Source organism: Arachis ipaensis, chromosome B8 (genome assembly GCF_059453495.1).
Source record: "Arachis ipaensis isolate K30076 ecotype BB chromosome B8, ASM5945349v1, whole genome shotgun sequence".
Taxonomy (NCBI): domain Eukaryota; kingdom Viridiplantae; phylum Streptophyta; class Magnoliopsida; order Fabales; family Fabaceae; genus Arachis; species Arachis ipaensis.
In genome coordinates this window covers 89,021,998-89,026,842 of record NC_142443.1, presented here as the reverse complement: position 1 = coordinate 89,026,842, position 4,845 = coordinate 89,021,998, and the positions used below count along the sequence as shown (strand labels likewise).

The 4,845-nt window shown below is 39.7% G+C and overlaps 1 non-coding gene across 1 annotated transcript; it reads left to right on the top strand.

The window, feature by feature from the left end:
• The first annotated feature begins 4,309 nt into the window (after positions 1–4,309).
• Positions 4,310–4,417, top strand: LOC148548767 (small nucleolar RNA R71). The gene has a single exon (XR_015898262.1). It is a non-coding gene; the product is annotated as a small nucleolar RNA R71 (small nucleolar RNA).
• Positions 4,418–4,845: the final 428 nt, after the last annotated feature.

The following is a 4,845-nucleotide window of genomic DNA, read 5'->3' as shown; positions in this document are numbered from 1 at the left end:
TCTGCAGTCCTTTTTCAGCCTCTGAATCAGATTTTTGCTCAGGTCCCTCAATTTCAGCCAAAAAATACCTGAAATCACAGAAAAACACACAAACTCATAGTAAAGTCTAGAAATGTGATTTTTGAATAAAAACTAATAAAATCATAGTAAAAATTAACTAAATTATACTAAAAACTACCTAAAAATAATGCCAAAAAGCATATAAATTATCCGCTCATCACAACACCAAACTTAAATTGTTGCTTGTCCCCAAGCAACTGAAAATCAAATAGGATAAAAAGAAGAGATTATACTATAAATTCCAAAATATCAATGAAACTTAGCTCCAATTAGATGAGCCGGACTAGTAGCTTTTTGCCTCTGAACAGTTTTGGCATCTCACTTTATCCTTTGAATTTCAGAATGATTGGCATCTATAGGAACTCAGAATTTGGATAGTGTTATTGATTCTCCTTGTTCATTATGTTGATTCTTGAACACAGCTACTTTATGAGTCTTGATCGTGGCCCTAAGCACTTTGTTTTCCAGTATTACCACTGGATATATAAATGCCACAGACACATAACTGGGTGAACCTTTTCAGATTGTGACTCAGCTTTGCTAGAGTCCTCAATTAGAGGTGTCCAGGGTTCTTAAGCACACTCTATTTGCTTTGGATCATGACTTTAACCGCTCAGTCTCAAGGTTTTCACTTGACACCTTCACGCCACAAGCACATGGTTAGGGACAGCTTGGTTTAGCCACTTAGGCAAGGATTTTATTCCTTTGGGCCCTCGTATCCATTAATGCTCAAAGCCTTGGATCCTTTTACCCTTGCCTTTTGGTTTTCAGGGCTACTGGCTTTTTGCTCTTGCCTTTTGGTTTAAAGAGCTTTTGGCTTTTTCCGCTTGCTTTTTCTTTTTCTCTTTTTTTTTGCCATTTTTTTATTTTATTTTATTTTTTTCGCAAGATTTTGCTTTTTACTGCTTTTTCTTGCTTCAAGAATCAATTTTATGATTTTTCAGATTATCAAATAACATTTCTCCTTTTTTATCATTCTTTCAAGAGCCAACAATTTTAACATTCATAAACATCAAATTCAAAAGACATATGCACTGTTCAAGCATTCATTCAGAAAACAAAAAGTATTGTCACCACATCAAAATAATTAAACTAATTTCAAGGATGAATTTGAAATCATGTACTTCTTTTCTTTTATTTTTAGAACATTTTTCATTTAAGAGAGGTGATGGATTCATAGGATATTCATAGCTTTAAGACATAGACACTAGACACTAATAATCATGTAATAAGACACAAACATAAATAAAAAGAAAGCATAGAGAACGAAAATAGAAAAATAAATAGACAAGGAGATTAAGGAACGGGTCCACCTTAGTGAGGGTGGCGTCTTCTTCCTCTTGAAGAACCAATGGTGCTCTTGAGCTCCTCTATGTCTCTTCCTTGCCTTTGTTGCTCCTCCTTCATAGCTCTTTGATCTTCTATAATCTCATGGAGAATGATGGAGTGCTCTTGGTGCTCCACCCTTAGTTGTCCCATGTTGGAACTTAACTCTCCTAGGGCGGTGTTAATTTGCTCCCAATTGTTTTGTGGAGGAAAGTGCATCCCTTGAGGCATCTCAGGCATTTCATGATGAGGAATTTCCACATGCTCTTGTTGAGGTCCATGAGTGGGCTCTCTTGTTTGCTCCATCCTTTTTTTAGTGATGGGCTTGTCCTCTTCAATGAGGATATCTTCCTTTATGACAATTCCAGCTGAATTGCATAGGGTACAGATGACTTGGCCACAACTTCATAGAAGTGGTCTTGATGGACCTTTGAGATGAATCTTTCCATCTCCCATGACTTGGAGGTGGAAGCTATTGCCTTCCCTTTCCTCTTTCTAGAGGTTTCTCCGGCCTTAGGTGCCATAAATGGTTATGGAAAAACAAAAAGCAATGCTTTTACCACACCAAACTTAGAATGGTTGCTCGTCCTCGAGCAAAAGAAGAAATAATGGAGGAGATGGAGGGTTGGTGTAGGGTTCGGCCAAGGGGGTATAAAGTGTTTGTGATGTGTGAAATTGAAGGAGAGATGAGGGGTATATGGGAAGAGATATGGAGGTGATTTGTGAAGAGTATTTGGGGAAGAGTGTTATGAAAAAGGTATGAAGAAGAGAGAAGAAGAGGTAGGGTAAGTGGGGATCCTGTGGGGTCCACATATCCTGAGGGGTCAAGAACTTAGCATCCCTGCTCCATTGAGGCGTGTAAATGCCCTTAGAGTGCAATCCTGGCATTTAACGCCAGACTGCTGCTTGTTTCTGGCGTTAAACGCCAGCTTTTCTCCCTTTCTTGGCGTTGAACGCCAACTTGGTGCCTGTTTCTGGCGTTAAACGCCAGACTGTAGCTTGTTTTTAGCGTTTAACGCCAGCTTGATGCTTCTTTCTGGCGTTAACTGCCAGTCTGATGCTTCTTACTGGCGTTTAAACGGCAGTATGCTTATCCTCCAGGGTGTGCTATTTTTAATGCTATTTTTCATTCTATTTTTGATTTTTCAGTTGTTTTTGTGGCTTCACATGATCATCAACCTACAGAAAACATAAAATAACAATGGAAAATAAATAGATATAATTAAATAACATTGGGTTGCCTCCCAATAAGCGCTTCTTTAATGTCAATAGCTTGACAGTGAGCTCTTATGGAGCCTCACAGATAATCAGAGTAGGGTTGGGGCCTCTCAACACCAAACTTAGAGGTTGAATGTGGGGGTTTTGTTTGACTCTATATTGAGAGAAGCTTTTCATGCTTCCTCTCCATGGTTACAGAAGGAGAACCTTGAGTCTTAAATTCAAGGTAGTCCTCATTTAACTGAAGGACGAACTCTCCTCTATCAACATCAATCACAGCTTTTGCTGTGGCTAGGAAGGGTCTGCCAAGGATGATGGATTCATCCTCATCCTTCCCAGTATCTAGGATTATGAAATCAGCAGGGATGTAAAGGCCTTCAATCTTCACTAGCACGTCCTCTACTAGTCCATAAGCCTGTTTCATTGATTTTTCTGCCATCTATAGTGAGATTCTTGCAGCTTGTACCTCAAAGATTCCCAGTTTCTCTATTACATAGACTAGCATGAGGTTTATCCCTGACCCCAGGTTACATAGAGCCTTCTCAAAGGTCATGGTGCCTATGGTACAAGGTATGAAGAATTTTTTGGGATCCGATTTCTTCTGAGGTAATGTCTGCCTCATTAATGCATTCAGTTCATTGGTGAACAAGGGGGGTTCATCCTCCCAAGTCTCAGTATTAAATAACTTGGCATTCAACTTCATGATTGCTCCTAGATACTTAGCAACTTGCTCTTCAGTGATGTCTTCATCCTCTTCAGTGGAAGAATATTCATCAGAGCTCATGAATGGTAGAAGGAAGTTCAATGGAATCTCTATGGTCTCTGTATGAGCCTCATATTCCTTTGGTTCCTCAAAAGGAAACTCCTTTCTGTCCAGAGGACGTCCCATGAGGCTTTTCTCGCTGGGACTCACATCCTCCTTACTCTCTCCATGTTCGGCCATGTTGGTTATGGTTATGGCCTTGCACTCTCTCTTGGGATTTTCTTCTGTATTGCTTGGGAGAGTACTGGGAGGAGTTTTAGTAATCTTCTTACTCAGCTGACCTACCTGTACCTCCAAATTTCTAATGGAGGACATTGTTTCATTCATGAAACTTAGTATGGTCTTAGATTGATCAGAGACTATGGTTGCCAGGCCAGAATGGTTCTATTCAGAATTCTCTATCTGTTGCTGAGAAGATAATGGAAAAGGCTTGCTATTGCTAAACCTATTTCTTCCACCATTATTATTGAAGCCTTGTTGAGGCTTCTGTTGGTCCTTCCATGAGAAATTTGGATGGTTTCTCCATGAAGAATTACAGGTGTTTCCATAGGGTTCTCCCATGGAATTCACCTCTGCCTTTGCAGGATTCTCAGGATCATAAGCTTCTTCTTCAGAAGATGCTTCTTTAGTACCGTTGGATGCAGCTTGCAATCCATTCAGACTCTGAGAAATCATATTGACTTGCTGAGTCAATATTTTGTTCTGAGCTAATATGGCATTCAGAGTATTAATTTCAAGAACTCCCTTCTTCTGAGGTGTCCCATTGTTCGCAAGACTGATCTCAGAGGTGTAAATGAACTGTTTATTTGCAACCATTTCAATGAGTTCCTAAGCTTCTGTAAGGGTTTTTAGATGAAGAGATCCTCCTGCAGAATGGTCCAATGACATTTTTGACAACTCAGATAGACCATCATCGAATATACATATGATGCTCCATTCTAGAAGCATGTTAGTAGGATACCTTTTGATCAATTGCTTATATCTTTCCCAAGCTTCATAGAGGGACTCACCTTCCTTCTGTCCGAAGGTTTGGATTTCCACTCTAAGCTTGCTCATCTTTTGAGGTGGAAAGAATTTGGCCAGGAAAGCACTGACCAACTTTTCCCAAGAGTTCAGGCTTTCCTTAGGTTGTGAATCCAACCATGTTCTAGCTCTGTCTCTTACAGCAGAAGGGAAAAGCATAAGCCTGTAGACCTCGGGATCAATTCCATTGGTTTTGACAATGTCACAGATTTGTAAGAATTCAGCTAAGAACTAATGAGGATCTTCCAATGGAAGTCCATGAAACTTGCAATTCTGTTGCATTAGAGAAACTAATTGAGCTTAAGCTCAAAGTTGTTTGCTCCAATGGCAGGAATTGAGATGCTTCTTCCATAGAAGTTAGAAGAAGGTGCAATAAAGTCACCAAGCATCTTCCTTGCATCTCCACCATTGTTATTGGCTTCGGCCATGTCTCCTTCTTTTTTGAAAATTTCTGT